Source organism: Carcharhinus amblyrhynchos, chromosome 1, assembly GCF_965287045.1.
Source record: "Carcharhinus amblyrhynchos chromosome 1, sCarAmb.v2.hapA, whole genome shotgun sequence".
Lineage (NCBI taxonomy): Eukaryota > Metazoa > Chordata > Chondrichthyes > Carcharhiniformes > Carcharhinidae > Carcharhinus > Carcharhinus amblyrhynchos.
Genome location: NC_137324.1, coordinates 49,290,383 through 49,312,936, shown reverse-complemented (window position 1 = coordinate 49,312,936; position 22,554 = coordinate 49,290,383). Strand labels below are relative to the sequence as shown.

Here is a 22,554-nt window from a genome sequence, read left to right as displayed (position 1 = left end):
CCTCTCATTTTTTTTTTGTAACCTCTCCCTACCCCTCTCAGCTCTCCCAGGGATTTTAGTGGCATATCTCAGTCTTGGTCTACCTCCCATGGTGTAATGCATGCAGAGTTGTCATTAAATGTTGTCTACAGAAGAAAGGAGAGGATAGGTGCTGAGGCAGCACTGAGAAGATAGGGTGGGGAGGCACAGAGGAGAGTTAGAGCTGAACTGGAGAATGGGAGAGGAGGGAGTACATTTTGAGAGGGATGATTTAAAGCAGTGTTTTTGAGATTTTGCTTTTTGCATGAGTGCCTGGATCCCCGTCTTCAGTCCCCATTGGTCATGTGCACAAGTCTGACCAGCGTAAGAAATCTAAACTGTTCATGTGCGGCTCTTTCCCAGCTGGCACATGCGTGGGAGGCCCAAGATGCTTCGGGTCTTGGAGATGCCAATCACACAGCTGAAGACGAAGTTTAGTTTTAGGTGAGTTACATGAATTTTGAATCATTTTGAATCTCTTTCTCAGGGTGCTCTTGGGTGTCTTCACGGCACATCAGTGGGCCATGGCACACTGTAGGAACGACTGCTTTAAATCATCCCTCTCAAAATGTGCTCTACATCCAACCTCTCCCCCCCCACCATCCTCCAGTTCAGCTCTAACTCTCCTCTGTCCCTCCCCATCCTATCTTCTCACTGCTGCCTCAGCACCTATCCCCTCCTTTCTTACATCTGTGGACGACATTTAATCACAACTCTGCATGCATCGCACCATGGGAGTTAGACTAAGACTGAGATATGGCACTAAAAAGACAGATCAAGGCTAATTAAACGGGCAAACTCATGAGCATTTTTTTAAGGAAAGGTGAAATAATCAGAATTTTCAATCAAAGTGAGTGAGTGTCAGTCCGCGTGAAGGCAAGGTGATTTGCGGCAGGGTTAAACCTTGACCACTGCACGATTCCCAGGAGAGACTGCCAGTGTCAGTACAATGATAGCTTAAGAGGCTGCTTCTGTAATTCACAGCTAGCATAGTAGGTTGCGCACACAGTGCAGCCACATTTGGGAGTTAGTGCTGTGTTTATTATTTTACCCTTAGACTACAATCAGAAGCATAATTGGCTCGAGTGCAAGTCACATGATGAGAATTAATTTCTCTCACTCTGGCAGCTTGTGAGGATACCTAAATTGGGTCCTGTAATGCTATCAGCCATGATGACATGCACACTCTCTGCGGTGACTGCCCACAAACCTTTGCAGTTCATTTCTGCAGCTCGTTTTAGTCTTTAAAAAAAAGATGTGTACCTTAACTGTTTGAGTACTGAATTTCCTTTTCAGAATGCACTGATCATTTTGGATCAGAACATGGACAGAACTGATTACTCGGTGAGTTTCTGACATAAAGCTGAACAGGTTCTTAAATTTCTGCTGGGTACAAAACTGTGATTTTGTAAAGTTGTCCCTCTTGTTAGGTATCGCACCTCACTGGCTTGTTTGCTGTGTGTGACTGACTGACTGCCCTTTAAAATACCTTGCTGTTGTGGACAGTGAAGAGGGTGAGTCTCCTTTTTTCTCTGCTACTGACCACAGGGCCAGCAGGCAGGCTCTGAGCTCCCTGCTAATGATCTACTCTGAATTCTTGACCCAGGATGACGCTGCTTCTGTTGTTTGCCAGGTTGTGTGGGGGAGGGGGGGTGGGGGGAAGGTGGGAGCATCTGGTCTCAATTGTCACCACTCACCTCCCTCCCTTCCTCCTGCTAGGTGAGTTTTACAACATGCACCGAGGTGCCACAGGTGCTAAAAATGTATCCACCCTTCACTGAGGTGCAAAGCAAAATGTGCCCAGTACTCCCTGTAAGAAAAAAAATGGATCTTTCAGGCCAACTCAAATCATTCATTTTCAGGAGAAAACATTTTGTCTATTTGACGTGAAATGGGCATTTGTCAAGGAAGAAGCATTTTGTTTAAAGCTTCACACTTTCTGGCAGTGGAAACATGTAGGAGGGAATATTAGGCTCAGAGTTTGCATCGGCCATGCCAGCCCTTCCCTGGCTGCAAGTATTCATCAGCTTACAGGCCTTGACAGTTAAAGGTGACACATAAAAGATCATGGCCAGTCCATGTTACTTCTGTATGGTTTTCATATGGTAAAAGCTGACATTACTCAAGTTATAATACTGCATTTCTGAACCTTGTCAGGTCAACTCTTTGCAAACAGGATGAGGAATTATTGTTTATCTACTGAACCAGCTTCACATATTTTCCAAACTAGTCATTGTATACTGTGGGGGTTGCAGATGAGGAGAAGGGAATCAGGGCATTTGCAATCTCTTGTTTGTTATCTTGAACTTAAAAGAATGAGATCTTTCTCCTTTCTTCAATCGGATTTCTGCCAAATTAGAGGCTACACTCTGGGCTGGATTTGTGGTATGGGGGTTGTGGGAGGGGGGAGGCAGAAATTGAAGGTCGGGACTCTTTCTCTTGTTCTGAACACAATCCCTGAAGGGAAACAAAAATGAGTCTGAGTTTCAATGGTGAGACCCCTTAATTAATGTAGAGACGGGTTTGATACCCGATTAATTCCTGCGAGGGCAGGAATGGAAGTGGGACAACCCAAGTGCAGTCCTAATTTAAATTGATCAGTGGCTGCAGTTTGAGTACTGACAGTACACTGAGAGGCCCGAGAACACTTGATTTACAAGTAACTCAGCAATGCCACAGACCTTCTCTCTGCCCGCTGGGTGCTCAGTCCTGATTGGCATCATTGTCCTCTGCTCTTATTACTCCCCCTGCCACCCCCACCCCCAACCTGCTGCTAGGAGAAGTGATGTTCCCCAGCACTGCCTGTGTGCTTACTGCTGCTCTTCTCATCACCTGTGCTTCACCAAGGGCGCTTGTCCATCAATGACTGAATCCCTCTCTCAACCATTTATTATTTTATGGGGTCTGGCTAATTCTTGGGGGTGACCAGGACTGGCTTCCCACTGTGTGGCCACCTCCCTTCAACTGCTCTTCCTAAGACAACAAATGGTGACTGTGTCCCTCCCCCATAGCATGAAGATCTTAATCTCCCCCGTTAATGAGTTCTTAATTTTTTATTCTTTCGTGGGATCTGGGCATCAGTGGCAAGGCCGAATTGCTATAACTGAGTGGCTTGCTAGCACGGCTGAGAGGGCAGTTAAGAATCAACACATTGCTGTGTGTCCAGAGTCACAAGTAAGTCCGACTTGGTAAGGAGGGCAGATTTCCTTCCCAAAAGGACATTAGTGAACCAGATGGATTTTTCGTGATAATTGATGGTAGTTTCATGGCCATTCTTATTGTGGCCAATGAATGGATGGATTGACATCGTCCACAAAGATTTTCTCAACCTGATGCTACTGTCCATTTCTCCCAGGGTGCACAAACAAATGTGTAGTGCAGTATCTCCTGTCTAACTCCAGAGAGTCCTGGTAAATAAGGAACAATCCTTTAGTGAATGAGTGTGGGTGAGTGGATAGTCGGGTAGGTTGGTACATGGCTAGGTGGATATGTGGGTCAGTGAGTGTGTGGGCAGTGATGTAGTTGAGTGAGGGAATAGTCGGGGTGGGAGGAATCAGGTGGTTGAGGGAGTAGACACCTAGTTGTGGGGGATGGGTGGGGGTACTGGGTGGTGGTATAGTAGGGTCAGTTTGGGGGGTGTACAGGAAGTTGGGATCAGTTGAATCAGGTTGGGTTGGTATTGGGTGATCAGGGGTGTAGTTGGATAGCTGGTAGGTTAGTGGGTGTCGGGGGTTTGCCAGGTTGGATAATCAGATTGAGTAGGGAGTAGTCTGGTGGTTGGGGTGGTATTCAGTTTTTAAGGGCTAGTTAGGGAGAGGTCAAAAACTAATTTGGCATGGATGGTAGGTGTGGGGGTGTGGTACAGTCAGTTGTGAAGTTACCCAGCTGTTAGACCAGGTTTAAATATGTCTACCTTTCCTGTGTAAATACCAAGGTAAGTAATGCTTATCCAGCCCTAAGCTCAGAATCGGTGACATTCATGGAGGGTTCGGGCAGTAGGGAATTGTCCTTCAGAAGTTTAAACTTCACAGGCCTTTCCCAAGTATGTCCATGCAGCAGGACCTTTCCAGCAAATATCTGGGAACATCAGTGGCTGGATGTTCCTGTCCATGTCGTTCACCATCCTGATTTGGAAATATATTGTCATTCCTTTACTGTCATTGGGTCAAAATCCTGGAACTCTTTCCTTAACAGTACTGCAGGTCTACCTACACCTCAGAGACTAGCAGTTTATAAAGGCAGCTCACCACCACCTTCTCAAGGGGAATGAGGGATTGGCAATCAACACTGGCTTGGCCAGTGACCGCCCTCATCTCATAAATCAATTTGAAAATTCTCTGAAGAATCCAGCGACTCAAGTTTGTGAATTAGCTGATAAAACTAGTTCTTTCCTCTAATCCTTTCAGAATGCTCCTTTCAGCATGTTTTCTTTCCTATAACCATCATTATTTCCATTGAGGTAATGAATTCTCAGGAGATTCTGTGGGGTTTAACCCTGTTCGAAAACCCAGTGGATTGCGCATTTTGCTCACTGAGTTGCTTGATAAAGCAGAATGTGGATTTCCTCCACATTCTCCTTATGCATGTCAACAGGTGGATCCTAGATCAAGAGATTTGTTTCCACTGATTTGCCCTTTTTCCGATGAACCAAAGGCCAAACATTCCTGCTATTGTGCAGATGGAACAGAAAGCTTCAGGAAATCTAGTTGATGCTATTTGGATCAAAACAGAGAGAGATCTGCTCATTTTTCTTGCTCTAGTTGACTTAGCACTTCAAAGAATTGGCAAACTGCCATTATTTAGGAAGAAATTGGCAACTTCAGTATCACCCTATACTGATTTAAAAAAAATAGAAAATATTGGAACAGCTCAGCCACTTTGGCATGTGAAATGAAAAACAGTTAAACTTTCACATCTGTCATCAGAACTGGAAAAAGTTTAAAGTTTGTTTATTAGTCACAAGTAAGGCTTAAATTAACAGTGCAATGAAGTTACTGTGAAATTCCCCAAGTTGCCACACTCCGGCACCTGTTCGGGTCAATGCACCTAACCAGCACGTCTTTCAGACTGTGGGAGGAAACCAGGGCACCTGGAGGAAACGCGCACAGACAGAGGGAGAACACTTCCTTCATCAGGCCATTCACCGGATGAGGGAGCAGCGCTCCAAAAGCTCGTGCTACCAAATAAACCTGTTGGACTTTACCCCGGTGTCGGGAGACTTCTTACTGTGCCTACACCAGTCCAATGCCAACATCGCCACATCATATATAACTAAAGAAAAGTGAAAAAGTTCTGCTATACAGGCAACGGCAATCTCCTTTCCACTTTTGTATTGTATGTTAAACAAAATAAAGCAGGGAGTCATCAGGATTTTCTTTCATTTTAATATCCAGTTTTGAATGTACATTACTTCCTTGCCTGGAACCTGTGAATAAAGACTTTATTATTACATGGACAGAAACTAATTTACATGCAGTAAAACAATTGCATTTGCACAGCACCTTTTCAATTGAACACGTTTAACCGCCACTGATCGTGTAACGTTAAACTACTTATTTAACCTTGGATATATCTTAACTTCTACCTGTTAAACAGCAGGGATGGGATTCAGCCCCAGAAAGTGATTTAGAGAGAAAGAAAGATGTAGAAAGGGAAGTCCAGAGCCAAGGGCTTTGGCAGCTGCAGCCTCAGCCACTAAAGATAAGAAGGATTAACGTCAGATATATGCAAGAGGACAGCTTCAGGTGAGCACAGGTATCTCAGTGTTTTGTGTGTCTGGAAGAGATGCAGTGATGGGGAAGGGTGAGGGCAAGAAGCATGGGAATTTTAAAATCCAGTTGTTGCTTGGTGCAGGCCAACGAGCCTGACATGATGGCTGGATGGGACTCGGTGCAAATTGGTCACAGGCAACATAGTCTTAAATAAGTCAGGTTTATTGATTAAAAGTGCCAAGAGTATGTTGAAATAGTCAAATCTAGAGGTAACAAAGGCAGGAATTGAATTTCAGTGGCAGATGGATTGAGGCAGGGACACAGCCGGGTGATGTAATGGAGGGAAAAACAGGAGGTCTTATTGATAGCTTGAACATGTAGCTGCAACCTCACCTCACAGTCAAATACGAAACCAAGGTTGCAAAACATCTGATTCAGCCTTGGACAGTGGCCAAAGAGATGGATGGATGTCATTTCTACTCGAAATGTCTCTCCACAGATGCAGCCTGATCTCCTGGGCATTTCCAACATTGTTTGTTTTTATTTCAGTGTCTAACCCCACCTAATCCCATCTGACCCTGGGTTTCCCATCACTTGTCACAGAGCCAAATCCTTCAGTGCTGCCCTAAACGGATAAGTTAAGGTTGCATAGGATTTTGAGAAGCAGAAAATGCTTGTGACTTTAAACACCTCCTCCCTCCATAAGCCCATTTCAAAAGAACGTGGGTGGTAAAATGGGAATTTTAAGGTTTTATATAGATAAATATATTTCAAGTTTTTTTCATGAGCAAACTAGATGGAGCGAGCACTAAAGCCTGTTCTGTAATGAACCACCACCATCAGTAAAAATGAAGATGATCCTTACTCATCTGTTTGTCACCTTTAGCGAACTTTTCTAATATTCCCTACATTAGTTTCCCATCCTTCGCCTACCTGTACTCTTAACTGAACCAACTGCAGCTTTTCTCCTTGTCTGCATTCTAAACTTTCCATTCACATTGGCATACTTTGTTCCCCAGTCTTTCAATATATTAAATCAAAGTCCTCACTTTCAGTTCCCTCCACAGCCTCAAACTATCCTCTTTGCTACAAGTTGTCCCAGCATTTTGTCCACTCCTGCATATTTTTGTCTTCCAGTTTCTACTCTTTATACTGTTGACCCCTTCCCCACCCCCACAGGTCTAAAGCCTTTTGGTGCCTCAGTTCCATTTTCCAACCTCCCTCCCTAAATGTCTTTGCCTCTGTTCCTACTTTACAACCGTAATTACACTTCAAAAGTGTCTGCGAGGCACTCTTAAATTCCTGGGGATATGAGAAGTGCTCTATAAACCTAAATCTTTCTTTTTCTGAAGCATTGAAAACCTTCTCAAGGCTCATCTTTTTGATTCAGCTTGCAATCACACCTATGAATCTTGCCCTCCATATCTTATTGTCTGTTCCCCACTCCCTGTATAGCATTTTGCATTGTTTGCTTTATTAAAGGTGCTATATGAACTTGTTGTTGTGATACATCAGGACACAGTGACAAAGTTGTTGTTTGGGTATAAGGATGTAAAGAGTATAAGGTTGAACTGTTGATACAGTTCTCTGCAATTTCTTTTGAATCATATAATCCCTAGAGTACAGAAGGAGGCCATTCAGCCCATTGAGACAACAAGCCCACCCAAACCCTACCCCCATAACTCCACATGTTTATGCTGTTAATTTCGTGGACACTAAAGGGCAATTTAGCATGGTCAATCAATGTAACCTGCATATCTTTGCACTGTGGGAGGGAGCTGGACCATCCAGAGGAAACCCACACAGATACAGGGAGATTATGCAAACGCCACACAGACAGCCACCCATGGCCAGAATTGAACCCAGGTCACTGAGGCAGCTGTGCTAACAACTGTGCCACCTTGCCGAATGGTGGCGACATCTTGGTACTTTAACTACATGGTCCAAAAGACAGAATTAATCTGATGAATAAGATTCGATGTGGTAGTTATCATTCTTAATCCCTGGTTTCATTTGGCTGATGTAGTAAAGAAAGAATAACTAATTGAGTAAATTGAAGGTTATCAAACTGATATTCTGTTTAACTTGTATTTTCAGACAGACAGTTGTGAGCCATACAACAAGGTAGGTTCTCCAATCAGCCACATTTCCTGGTGAATTCCCAACCAGTAATTAAACTCCAAGGGGAGTACTAGTTTTCCCTTGCTGGAATTATCAATCTTTGTGCAGCAATAAGAAGCTTAATTAGACAATATGTATAAATACTAGCAAGGGAAATTTAATTGCCGTACTTGGGTACTTAATACCTTGTTTGATAGGTGTCTCAGGAAAGACTGCATTATTATTAGGGTTAACCCTAATGTCACAATTTGTCAAATAATTATACAGGATGTCTGCACTTCAAACTTTTGATTACAAATGTTTGTTGGTGGAGGGAGCATTTACTAACAAAAGTCATATGTTATACGGACTAGCAAGAATCGAACGGCAATAGTTCTATCGATTGCCCACGATGTTGAGTAACTCCCATTTTAAAAAATGGCACCTTGGGAATGGTGGGTTTGGAGAAGAATGAAAAGGATGAACTGGACTGAAGAAGTGACCCGTGATGAAGAGAGTGAGCAGACAAAGAAATTTGCTGACTGAAATTAGTTTGTGTGGGGCATGTCTTAAGGATAAATGGACTAGTAGGAGACATTATGGAGGGAGGATTTCAAAAAAGTAAAGTTTATTTATTAGTGACAAGGCTTACATTAACACAGCAGCACAGTGGTTAACACTGCAGTCTCACAGCACCAGGGACTCAAATTTGATTACCAGCTTGGGTCACTGTCTGTGTGGAGTTTGCATGTCCTCCCCGTGTCTGCGTGGGTTTCCTCTGGGTGGCTCTGGTTTCCTCCCACAGTTTGAAAGATGCCCTGGTTAGGTGCATTGACCCGAACAGGTGCTGGAGTGTGGCGACTAGGGGAATTTCACAGTAACTTCATTGTTAATGTAAGCCTTACTGTGACTAATAAATAAATAAACTGCAATGAAGTTACTGTGACTTTGCCTCAGTCCAGTGCCTGTTCGGGTCAGTGCACTAACCAGCACCTCTTTCAGGATGTGGGAGGAAATCGGAGCTCCCAGACACAGGGAGAATGTGCAAATTCCACACAGACAGTGACCCAAGCTGGGAATCGAACCCGGGTCCCTGGCACTATGAAGCAACAGTGATTTCAAATGAACCTGTTGGACTATAACCTGTTGTCATATGACCTCTTATCTTGTCCGCCGCAGTCCAACACCAGCATTTCTACATTAAAATTTATGGACAGCGTGAGAACAAAAATGTTTGATAAGAATGGTGCATGGTTACATTTGGAGATTATTTTTAAAAGCACAGACTTGTTTGCAAAAACATTTGAGATAATAGGTAGTTAAGATACTAATGAGCTACTTTGAAGTAATTCATTAGCCTTCCTCGGAAACGGGGTAAAAACAAATCTTGCACCTATTATTTGATCCTTTTTCAGGTATTCAACAGCCAGAGAACAGCCACTGTCTGCGTGGAGTCTGCATGTTCTCCCCATGTCTGCGTAGGTTTCCTCCTACAGGACAAAAGACATGCTGATTATGTGCATTGGTTATGCTATGTTGTCCCCCAGTGTACCTGAATAGGCACTGGATTGTGGCGACTAGGGGGGGATTTTCACAGTAACTTCATTGCAGTGTTAATGTAAGCCTACTTCTGACACAAATATAAACTTTAGAACAATCAGATTTCTTTTTGTTTGAAACAGCATACTGTGAGGTTACCTTCAGAAACGGGAGTTAGGGGTCAAACAGATTTAATCTGCATCACCCATACCTTGAGAGAAATAATGAAAAACGCCCTAGTAATTTTGTAATTGGGCGTTCAGTGTTGCAAGATCCTCATGTATCTTCATTCAGAATGTCCCTCATTCCATGCTACAGTAAAATAGCATACATGTCCCTGGAAAGATTTAGGTTTATAGAGCACTTCTCATATCCTCAGGAATTTGAGGTAGTTTTTCCTCCCTGCATAGAGGCAACAACTGTAACCGCAGTTGGCATTTGTTGGTCATTTAAGCCTTCAGCAGTGTCAGAAAATTCCCCAGTCAGAACTGGAATATTTCGAACCTGAAGAATTGAGTAATTGTGCATAAGTGTTTTTTTTATGTTGCAAGAGTTGGTTTCTAAATCCATCTCGCAGTAAGAACAGGGAAAATTCAACAGAGAAGAGTTGAATAAAAAGGTAAAGTAAATTTTATTTACGAGTCATAAATAGGCTTAATTAACACTGCAATGAAGTTACTGTAAGAATCCCCTAGCTGTCATACTCTGGTGTTTGCTGGGTACACTGAGGGAGAATTTAGCATGGCCAATTCAGCTAACCTGCACATCTGTGGACTGTGGGAGGAAACCCACATAGATACAGGGAGAACGTGCAGTCACCCAAGCTGGGAATCAAACCCAGGCCCCTGGCACTGTGAGGCAGCAGTGCTAACCAATGTGCCACCCTGAATGAATATCTAGAGAAAGATTCGATAAGGTGGAATGATGGATATTGTGTAATGTTATGTTTCCTAGAGACTCAGACAGAAGTTTTTTCCTCAGTCTTTTATTTTTCTTTACTGAACAATTTGAAAAACCATGATGCTCAATGATAAAGGATTATGAGTGATCTCCATGTGCTTCTTGTCCCACTAGACGTGTGATCATCATTAGGTTTATTTTTGATTATTTTTGGAAACATTCAATCTTAAGAAAAGTATGATTGAATGGAATATTATGTAACGGCGGTAATAATGAATGACAAGTCATCGATTTGTCTATGTCTTAACATGACAGAATTCTTTGCCTCAAGTCAGGACAGTAGCTGATCGGGTGAAATCCTTTGGATGGACAAGCCTCATCAGTAGACGTTGTGTAAATAAACTATGATGCTTGTTCTCAGTTTACATTGCAAACCAGCAGAGTAAATGAAAGTAGTATTATTGGTGCTGCAGTCAGTCACAACATCAAAAAAGTAAAGGCAAAATGCTGTGGATGCTGGAATCTGAAACAAAAACAGAAAATGCTGGAAAAGCTCAGTGGGTCTGACAGCCTCTATGGAGGGAAAATAGAGGAAGAAGTCTCACAACACCAGGTTAAAGTCCAACAGGTTTCTTTGATAGCAAAAGCCATTAGCTTTTGGAGCGCTGCCCCCTTCGTCAGGTGAGTGGGAGTTCTATTCACAAACAGGGCATATACAGACACTATCTCCATTTCCAAAATAATGATTGGAATGCGAGTCTTCACAGGCAATCAAGTCTTAAAGATACAGACAATGTGAGTGGGGAGAGCGTTAAGCACAGGATAAAGAGATGTGTATTGTCTCCAGCCAGGATAGTTAGTGAGATTTTGCAAGTCCAGGCAAGTCGTGGGGGTTACAGTTGGATCTGCGGGTAACTCTGTGTAGTGTTTCCCGTTGTTCAGTTGTCGGTACACTTCTTTGCAGTAATCCGTTCTGTTCAGTATGATGATGGCCCCTCCTTTATCTGCTGGTTTGATGACAATGTTGCAGTTGGTCTTGAGAGCGAGGATGGCGTTGTGCTTGGGTGACGTTCGGGACTGTCTTGTGAGTGCGCCTGATGAATCTGGTGTTGACACACCTTCTGGTGGCTTGGGCAGAGATGTGAAGTTGAGGGCAGCGGCCTTCCGGAGGAGTCCAATTCGACTCTTTCCTTTTGGCTGCTGCACTGCAGATCTCTCTGTCGGCTGTTCCGGTTTATTGGTTGTCTCATTGTGTTTGCTGTTGGCCTCTTGGGGTTTGTAGAAGAACTCCCGCAGCCTCATTCACTTGATTAATTCCTCTGTGGCTGCAAGACTGATAGGGTCTATTTTGGTGTGGGGCAAAAATTGAGCCCTCGGCTGAGAACTTTGATTTCATCTGGTTGAAGTGTGTAGTCCGACAAGTTGACAATGGACTTTCCTGCAGAGGTACTGTTTTCTACTGTGGTACCAGGAGAGGCTTGGTTGCTGCTGATGGTGATGTCAAGTTTTTCAAGTTTCCTGTTCTTGGTGTGCAAGAAAATAGGGAAAATAGAGCCAACGTTTTGAGCGTGACTCACCCTTCATCAGAGCATCAAGAAATGTACCTCTTTGAATACCCAACAGATGCAGCATCCTATGATAAGCATCTGTAAGGATTTAGTGCTCATATTTCCTTCCTCATGCCATTTGCCTGTTCCTTTATATTCTGGCAGGATCTCACATGGGATTCAGGTTAGAGAAGGATAAGAATTAGGAGCAGGAGGCTATGCGGCTTCTTGGACCTGCAACGCCATTCAATAAGATCATGGCTGATCTGATTGTGGCCTCAACTCCACTTTCCTTCTTATCCCCTGTACCCTTTAACTCCCTTGTCATCAGGAAGCTATCCAATTCAGCCTTAAAAGTAGTCAATGACTCTGCCTCCATTACTTGTATTGGAAGAGAGTCCCACAGACTCAGGACTATCTGAGAGAGAAAAAAAACTTCTCATCTCCATCTTAACCAGAGACACATTGTTTTTAAACTGTGCTCTCAAGTTCTAGTCTCTCCTACAAAAGAAAACATCCTTTCAGCATCCACCTGTTAAGTGCCCTCAGATCATTCATTGTTGTTTCAATAAGATCATTTCTCATTCTTCTGAATTCCGTTAGATACAGGCCAGCCCGTCCAACCTTCCCCAGAGGACAACGCCTTCATTCCAGGAATCAGCCCAGTGAAGCTTCTCTTCATTGCTTCTCATGGAATTAGATGAGACCAAGAGAGTAGCTGCAGACTGTAGACGACTGGATCCGGATGCCGGAATTTGCGTCCTTTAGGATTTATGCTGGAAAAGTAACAGCCAGATGGCCTCAAGAATTTACGTTCGGGGCATAGGTGCGGAGTTGCGGGTTGAAGAAAAATAATTAAAATTAGACCTTCTTGCTCACTTTCAGTAGGGCTCCTAGGATTCCTGATGGCACGGTGGCACAGTCGTTAGCACTGCTGCCTCACAGCACCAGGGACCTGGGTGAGATTCGATTGGATCACTTTCTATGCGGAGTCTGTACATTCTTCCCGTGTCTGCGTGGGTTTCCTCCAGGTGCTCCAGTTTCCTTCCCTAGTCGGTGCATTGGCCATGCTAAATTCTCCCTCAGTGAATCTGAACAGGCGCTGGAGTGTGGCGACTCAGGGATTTTCACAGTAACTTAACTGCAGTGTCAATGTAAGCCTACTTGTGACACTAATAAATAAACTTGATGGTTTTAAAAACCCTTAGCTCACAAGTCTGAGTGCAATGCTCTTGGGTGCCCAGTGGATTAGCAAATAAACTGGGGTACAGGCCCAGTGAGAGAGTGTTTGATATGACCAGGAAATTCTGGACTCGTGAGGGAGAGACTTGACATAATGGATCTCCATCCCTTGTGTCTGCTGTAGATCAATTGGAAGCCCTCTTTTCTGAGTCAGGACATTCCAGTCCTCTTCCTCTTCCCCTCATATACACATTAAAAGCCTTGGGATTCTCCTTAATCCTACCTGCCAAGGATATTTCAAGGCCCCTTTTTACCCTCCTAAGTTTCTGTTTAAGTTCTTTCTTATCTTTGTGTTCCTCAAGAGCCTTACCTCTTTTCAATTTCCTGAAATACATGTATGCCGCCTTCTTCTTTTTCACTAAGCTCACAATCTCTCTTGTCCTCCAGGGTTCTCAAATCTTGCCATCTTTATCCTCACTTTTACAGGGATATACTTGTCTTGAATTGCTAACAATTGACTGTTAAAAGAATCTCACATGTCGGATGTGGATTAACCCTCAACCAGCTGCCCCCAATCTACATTCCCTTGCTGCTGTCTAATACCGTCGTAGTTAGCCTTACTCCAGTTTAGTACCTTCACTCTGGGACTACTTCAATCCTTTTCTACAAGTATTTTGAAACTTATAGAATTATGATTACTATTCCCAAAATGGTCCCTCACTGAGACAGCAATTACCTGTCTGGGTTGTTTTCCCAGAACCCCAGGTCTGAGTCAACCCCTTTCCAAGTTGGACTATCTGCATATTCTAACCAGAAGCATTCTTGGATACACTGAACAAACTCTGCCCCATCTAAGCCCCTGGCACTAAGGAACCCCAGTCTATGCTGGGGAAGTTAAGATTACCCATCCCAAAACCCTGTTGTTTTTGCATCTTCCCTTAATCCACTGATATATCAATTCCTCCACTTCATACTGACTGTTGGATGTGATTGCACTGCTCCTGTTCCTGAGTTCTATCCATATGGCCTCACTGCATGATCCTACCAGGGAGTCTTCCGTCTGTGTAGCTGTGACATTCTCCCTCATCAGTAAAGCAACACCCCCACCTCTTTTGTCACCCTCCCTATCTTGCCTGAAGCATCTAAACCCTGGAATGCTAAATTGTCTTTCTTTCATCCAAATCTCCATAATTGCTGCAACATCATAGTTCCATATAGTAATCCAAGTTTTAAGTCCATCTGTCTTACCTGTCATTCTCGGAGCGTTAAAACAAACACACCTTAGACCATCTGTCCTGTCATGTTTTGTACACTCTCCCTGTGTTTTATTTCTCTTAGCCTTACTGGCGCCATTCACTGAGCTCTTCAGTCTCTATACTCTGAACTGTGGCCCTTTTTGATTTTTGTCTTTTCATTTCTTTGCCTTCCACTTTTCCCCTTACTGCCTTTTGTTTCTGTCTCCACTTTACTTCTCTCTGACTTCCTGTGTCGGTTCCCAACCCCCCCTGCCCCCAATTTATCCCACACTCAGTCGCTTTTTGGGAGAATGATGAGTTGTGCGCTGGCACTGTGGGGTTGGTGCTTTAAGTGAGCCTGGCTGCAGTGCGCTCAGGTGTCCCAGTCTTGCAGTACGCTAGGAGACCCCCTTCCTCCACCTACTGACATCCACCCCACCTGCACCACATCGATGCCATGTTGACCTTGACAAGGATCGTTGGCATCGGAGCTGTCCCGAGGGTACCCTCACCTAACCCTCATCATTGTGTGTCCTTCCTGCATGACCCCTCCTTCACAACCCATCATGCATAGCCCCCACTCGGGCCCCACCCGCTTGGTACTGCCCAATAGACACTGTCCCTGTGCCAAGTGGGCAAGGCCAGTGTGCCAGGTGGGTAGTGCCAGATGAGCAGTGGTGATGGGCACTATGTGGTCATGCCCCTGACAACCCAGGGGCTTCTATGGCCTCCAAGTCCCTCGTTGTGATCATCGCACCAGGTCTCCACAAGTGGATACCAGTAGTGAGCCTTGTCTGTGTGATGTCCCAGCGGAGAGGAACACTCGGGGAGGGGGAGCGATTGCATGCCAAACTTGCAAATGAGATTGAAATCCAGTCAACCTCATGCTAATCAGCTTCATGCCCTTTCTCGATGCGATCCGATTGGTGCCATTAGAAAGGGCAAACTGTTTGGCAATGGGCATAGAACCCATTTTTAGGCTTGTATGCTATTTTCTGGGATCTGTGCAATCTGTGCCATCCACGAGGTTGGAAGGTCACCCCCATTATCTCCTCGTTATCTGCTGCTGTTTGTGTGAGTTTGCGATCTGCAAATTGGCTGCCATGATTACTACATTACAATACTGACTGTACATCAACATCATAAAAAAAAACTTAATAGGCTGTAAAGTGCTTTGGGATGTCTGATGTTCGTAAAAGGTGCTATATAAATGCATGTCTGTTTATCATTCCCTAACATCTTTACTGCAGCTGGCAATAAAAGATTTCCAATTGAAAATGTAGGTTTTGGTTTTATTCTGATGCAACATATGCTATCTGTGTCCTGAGTAAGTGAAGCAGCTAATGCTTTAGTGCTTGTTGTTGACCTGTGTGGGCCTTAGTGGAAAGTACAGGAAGAAAATTACAGTTAGCATGTACCTACTTTTAAAGGAAAATTGTTTGATTTAGATTCTTCCTTCAATAATGCTTGCTCAAAGAGTACTTGCTGCTGCCCAACTTTCGCCCTTGGGTTGCTCAACCACTCACTGAGGATGTTGCATAAGAATGGTTTATTTTTGGAAAGTATGCAGTGGAGGGGAATTGACGTGTGTGTTTATATGTGCTTCTTGCACAGAGCTAGAGTCCAGTCCAGCAGTCTTTAAACCCCATTTTCTGGATAGCTACAGGAAATTTGTGTAAAATGGGCTTACATTTGTTTTTTTTTGTCTGTTTCCCCAGCTCTCCCCAAAGGCACTGAGTCTTGCTTGATTACAATTCTACAGATGCTGTTCGCCCTGCGGGATCACGACATTCTTCATGTGTATACCAAGCCAGTAAGTGCCCATTCTTATGTGAACCTGACTGCTGCCTGTCAGCAAAGGCTGTTACCCATGGAAGGCATCATTGGCCTAAATCCTTTCCTTACCTGGCGAGCAAACATGTGTCAGTCTAGTAGTTCTGGCCTGACAGTTCCAGTAGTGGGGTGCAAGCCTGTTCCATTCTGCTTCCCCCCCCCCCATTCTACCCTCGCTAAGATCTAATTCAGTTTAACTCAGACAGGTTTTGTTGGCCTACCTAATACATGAGTCTTCTGTGTTCCAGGGTAAGGTGATTATTACAAGTGGTTTGGATTGCATGGAGGTTTTGTTGCCTTGTAGTTTTTGCAAAATGCCAAAAATAGGCAGAGTGACTCAGTGGGCTGGAGAAAAAGCGAGGAAACCGCCAGCCCCAAAGGCAACTTTTCCCACCATACCATTTGGCTCACAGCCGGAAAGAATGAAGGGGGCGGTCCACCATGTCATGCGGGACGGCCTTGCCTTATTAAAGAAAAGTCACCCCGGTACAAGAAATTAAAAATACAAACTGCCTTTCCTCACTCAACATATCCCCCACCCACAACAATCTACTCCCCCATAGAACACCACATGCAGAACCCTCCTTGGCATTGTAACCTGGCCCTGCCTGGGCATGACCCTCTGTCCCAGTGACAGTGAAGGGATGGTGATATATTTCCAAGTCAGGATGGTGTGTGGTTTGAAAAGGAACTTTCAGGTGGTGGTGTTCCCGTGTTTCTACTGCTGTTATCCTTCTTGGAGATAGTGGTGAGAGGTTTGGAAGGTGCTGTTGAAGGAGCCTTGGTGAGTTACTGCAATGCATCTCAGTACACTGCTAACATTGGTGGAGGGAGTGAATGTTGAACGTGGTGAATGGGGTGCCAACCAACTGGTTGCTTTGTGCTGAAAGGTTTTGAGCTTCCTGAATGTCAAGGGAGCTGCACTCATCCAGGCAAGTGAAGAATATTCCATTCCATTCCTGACTTGAGCTTGTAAATAGTGGATAGGCTTAGGGGAGTCAGGAGATGAGTTACACTGCACTTTTCCCAGCCTCTGAGCTGCTCTTGTAACCACTATATTTATATGGTTTGTCCAGTTCAGATTGGTCAATGGTAACACCTAAGATATTGATAGTGGAGAATTCAGTCATGGTAATGCCATTGAATGTCAAGAGGAGGTAGTGAGATTCTCTCCTTTTGGAGATGGTTCATGCCTGGCACTTGTGTGATGCACAATGCATAACCTACTACCTCTCAGCCCAAACCTGAATGATATCCAGGTCTTGCTGCATATGGGCACGGACTGCTGTAATATCCGAGGACTCAAGGTGGGTGTTGAACATCCCCACTTCTGACCTTGTGATGGAAGGAACACAATTGATGAAGCAGCTGAAGATGGTTGGGCCTAGGATACTACCCTGAAGAACTCCTGCAGTGGTGTCCCAGAACTGAGGTGATTAACCTCCAACAACAACAATTTTAATTTGTGCTAGGTATGACTCCAACCAGGGGAAAGTTTCCCCTTGATCCCCATTGACTCCAGTTTTGTGAAAGTTCCTTGATGCCTCACTTGGTCAAATTCTGCCATGTTTTCAAAGGCAGTCACTCTCACCTCACCTCTTGAGTTCAGCTGTTTTGCCCATATTTGGACCAAAATTGGAATAAGTTCATGAGCAGAGTGGCCCTGGGTACTTTACAAAGGTAAATTGCCTCCGGTTCAGAGTGCAGTCCCATACTTCTCCAGTCTAGATAAAAAATACTTCGTTCAATTTTCAATTCAGTGGTATTAATGTTAAACAGGGCTTTGTCATCCCATATTAACATGGTTTACAGGCTTTAGCTTCGTACAAGCCTATAAACCAAAGCTTTACATCCTATGGATGGGAGAAGAGTGATTTGTGGAGTTAATAATTAGTGTGTTCCACACAGTAGCCTGTGACAGGTATTAGGCATTAATAATCTGGATGCAATCTTATTCAAATATGTGCTCCAGCACGATTATATTCTGTTAAAATACTGAGGGATAAAATTACACTTTATCTATAGATATGTCACTCCAATTTTAGGTTAGGTACTCTTGCCTTTGTTTTGCAACAATTTTAACTAAAATTTCCCTTCAGTAAGAATGCTTTCTTTGAAATAGCTGAAAAATGATTTTATTTTTAAATATCAAAAATGCTGTTTTTGAGGGGGATTCTGCATCACGGTTGCCACATTCCTGCTCAACTACTTTTTCATTAACATAAGACTTGACAACACAAATGTCGCATTGGTGTTTATCAAAGTTAAATTTTGCATGACATTGGCACTGGATGAAACTAGCTTAAAAGTCAGAGCTAAATGTGCTGGTGTGCTGCATGCTTGGCACACATACAAAGGAGAATAAAGTTAAAGTTTATTTATTAATCACAAGTAAGGCTTACATAAACATTGCAATGAAGTTACTGTCAAATTCCCCTAGTCGCCACAGTTTGGCACCTGTTTGGGTCAGTGCACCCAACCAGCACGTCTTTCAGACTGAGAGGAAACTAGAACGCCTAGAGGAAACCCATGCAGACGCTGGGAGAATGTGCAAACTCCACACATGATGTGTAACCCCTATGGCTTGCCTGAGTTTGCAAAACCTCACTTACTGTATTGTCTGGAGACAATACATATCTCTTTAACCAATGCATAATGCTCTCTCCACTCACATTGTCGGCATCTTTAAGACTTGAATAGCAGGTTAGTTGTAAAAACTCCACACAGACATTGAACCAGGTCCCTGGCACTGAGATGCAGCAGTACTAATTTATTCTAAAGAAACAATATTGTGTTTTTCTTTATTCTTTATCCGTGTCCAGTGTTGTACTTGCCGCATTCTGGGACGTAAGCTCGCAAGCTCAGCAGGCCCTCCCATCTGTACAGCGTAGAGCACATTATCCCAGCTCACTTCCAGTGGGGATAATTGTAATGTTGCAGGTATAATCAAAACCCTTGAAAGACTCTGCCAGTTGGGTACACATTGAGACAGCCTTTATGTCCTTCATTTTGTTACCTGTACCAGCTGTTCCCATCACCCCAATCCACCCCCTAACCAAGACACTTGGCCTTTCCCACTTCTCACCTCCTTGCCTTCCCAACCCCCTCCTTCCTTCCCGCGATCCCTCTTTGACCAATTCCACTCCACAGCACCCCCTCCCCGCCGTCACCACTGACTTGCTCTCCTGGGTCCCAGGCTTCCACGTAAATTGCCGTTCTCCTGCTTTCCCCACCACTCCCTCCCCCATGTACCTTGAGCCGCAGAATTCAACATGGAAAACACTGACCTGCAGAAAACTGACTGCCGCACGTCACCTTTAAACAATGGTGACTCGGGTGCAACACGATTCTCACTTTCGCCTGAGGGTTGGACTTTATTAAAATCTGTTTCATCTTAATAAGTATTGAAAGGAGCTGCCACGGGTGCTGCATTGTACTGTCAGCTAGTTACTTTTTAAAAAGATGAAAGCAAGTGATATTATGCTATTCAGCAGTTTTTGTCCACTGCTGAACCTTGTAAGTGCAAATTTTTACCTATTGGGCATGTTTAAAAATATAGAGGCCTGATATCAGTAGGCCTGATGAAATTCTGGCAGAATAGTTCACCTACCGTTTCTTTATTCTGCCTCTAAATGTGCTCATGTTTAACTGAAAGTGAAAATGAAGCAATGACGGTGTTTTGTAGTATTTTCATCAGGTTGTGACTGTTTCATGAGGTTCTTTGCCATGCTTCTGCGAGCAAATAATTCTGGTTCAACATATATCTTCATGAGGGCTGCCAGACAGGACTGCCGAAGCTGTGGTGTGCAATGTAACCAGGGCTGTGACGTGCCTTAATGCTATCATGGCTGAAAGCTATTTAGCTGGCCAAAGATTGCCTGAATGCAGTCTTTCTTTAAAATGTGAGTCCTATGTGTGGAATTGCACTGCTGTTTCTTACTGCCTTGTACTGCAAACGCATACTGCACCGCAATATCTAATTATTTCCTAAAACCATAACCGTTTTCCTTTCAGATGGGTGCCCCTCCCCCATCCATGAACAACTGCTTACATAACAAAGGAGTCAACTTTCTTACTGAACTAGAAAGACTTGAGACAAATTTATCTTTTGGATGCTTTACTCTCTTTTGAAGGAGGGGGTAAGGAGAAATTATGCTTGGTATTTATGGCCATTCATTGGTGTTTAAGGTTAATTTTGCTTTGAGATTTTAGATCTGTGTTGTACGTTAGTGCATTATATGCATTAACCCTTTGTGAACCATAGTAATTCAGTGCAAAAACTGTGTTTAAGACAATAAACTTAATTTGTTGCTAACAGCTCAAATGTGTAAATCTTTGCTGGGAGGCAATGTTTGGCTTTTGGCAAACTGTACAGGCAGAAGATGCTGGGCCCAATTGTCACACACAATTTACCTTCGTTTCTCCCCCCACCTCCCCCAGCCAGTATCGGCAACTGACCGTTCGTAACCTTAACATCCTGTTTAATGCTGAGCTGTCCTACTGAACCCGTAGTTTAACCCATCACCAATACTGCCTGTTATTTCCATCTAATAGGGTCGGTTAGTTAAGATGGCTGGACAGCTAGTTTGTGACACAGAGCGATGCCAATAACGTGGGTTAAATTCTAATACCAGCTGAGGTTATTCATGAAGTCCTGCCTTCTCAAACTCGCCCCTTGCCCGAGGTGTGGTGATCCTCAGGTTAAAATCACCACCAGTCAGCTTTCCCCCTCGATAGGGGAGAGCAGCCTGTGGTCGCCTGGGACTATGGTGACAGGCACATTCCAACTCCCCCACTGAAGCCTGACTGCAGGCCCCTAACAACATTAAAATGAATGCACTTGGCAGTACTTTAAAGACTTGATCTGAGTAGCAGCTCCACAGGAAATGGAGATGAATGCTTTTCTTTTTAAGTTGAGAATGATCGCCCTGCTATTCTTTTGGAGGCCTGGGTACAAGCAGTATTGCTGAAGTGAAATCTGTTCAGGCTGTTTTTCACAGAGGGTTTCTGAATTTCAATTTCACCAACAATAGATTGGGATATTAGAATGCATTTCAGTAGATTTTAATTTCTCTTTTCCTGTAATATTATGAAATCCTGATGACAAACATAAAGCTGATTTGCAATGCAATCATGCAGCATAAATGCAACTGGAATATGGGTGTCAGGTATGGTTCAGTGTTAGCACTCAGAAGGTTGTGGGTTCATGTCTCACTCCATCGATAATTCCTCAAGTTTCTTCAGGGTTGAAATCACAATGCATGAGGTTGAGTGCATCAGTCCAAAAGGGCTTAAACGACTTCAAGCAGAGGTGAAGGACATTGAACTCCTGGCCAATGGAGAGACATCCATCTTCCTCAATTTGTTGAACTTCATGGTGCATCAGTGGTGGTGGCAGTGAGGATGGGGGGAGGGGGTGTGTGGCTGGGGTTGTGGCTGAAGAGGGGGAATGGTTGGCAGGGGAGGATGGTGGCTGGGGGCAGGTGGGGGGTGGCTGGGGGGCAGGTGGGGGGTGGCTAGGGGGGAGGGGGTGTGGCTGGAGGGGGGAGGTGGTGTGGCTGGGCGGGGAGAGCGTGTGAGGCTGGAGGGGGGAGGGAGGGTGGCTGGAGTGGGAGGAGGAATGGGAGTGCCTGGGGAGGGGGTTGGCTGGGGGGGGGAGGAGGAGGTTTGGCTGGGGAGGAGGGATGTGGATCAGTAGGGGTGGGGACATGTCTGCCAACATGGGTAGCCAGAGTGTTGGAGTCAACTTGATGGTTTCAGGTGGGCACTGGCCAGCCATATTCCAACCACCCAAGGGTTTTTTTTAGTTTTAAAAGTTTATTTATTAGTCACAAGTAAGGCTTACATTAGCAGTGGAATGTGAAATTCACCTAGTCACCACACTCCGGTCCCTGCTTGGGTCAATGCACCTAGCCGACACGTCTTTCAGACTGTGGGAGGAAACTGAAGCACCCAGAGGAAACCCATGCAGATACGGGGAGAACATGCAAACTTCACACAGTGACCCAAGCCGGGAATTGAATCCGGGTCCTTGGCACTGTGAAGCAGCAGCACTAACTACTGTGCTACCGTACCACCCAATGGGTTTCAATGGCATCTGAGCATCCCAACCACTCCTGGTGTGGCCATTACATCTAGCCTCCCTTTGTGCGGACCAGTAATGATTCACAATGGGTTCACACTGTGCCCAAGGGAGTCAGTAAACCCTGGAAGCATGGAGAATCAGGCCTGAAATTGACCAAGCATATTTACATGAAGACTTATATAAGCTACTCTGGTTCCTGCCCTTGCTGGGTAGGAATCAGATTACAGGACTCAGAGAGAACCCCAAAGCAGATTCCTGCTGATGAGTAACGCATTTGGCCCCTCCCTCATGATTCTCTGACCCTGCTTGGCATCAGGCGCAACACGGCTGGAGAATCATCCCCATGCTGTCAAGGCCCCTGTTCAAGTGAACTTGATATTGCCGAAGGTGGCTGCTTGTGTTGT

The 22,554-nt window shown here is 44.4% G+C and overlaps 1 protein-coding gene across 5 annotated transcripts in view; it reads left to right on the top strand.

Moving 5' to 3' along the window:
• Positions 1–1,226: 1,226 nt before the first annotated feature.
• Positions 1,227–22,554, top strand: part of znf532 (zinc finger protein 532) — a 150,629-nt gene continuing 129,301 nt past the window's right edge. For 2 of the 5 annotated variants that reach the window (XM_080181327.1, XM_080218749.1), the window contains exons 1-3: positions 1,227–1,362; positions 1,449–1,532; positions 15,951–16,045. The gene's annotated coding sequence lies outside the window, so the exon portion shown is untranslated. Of the gene's footprint in view, positions 1,363–1,448; positions 1,533–9,968; positions 9,988–15,950; positions 16,046–20,079; positions 20,205–22,554 lie in introns of those variants that run through there. The other 3 variants (XM_080218895.1, XM_080218815.1, XM_080181448.1) reach the window with 3 other exon arrangements.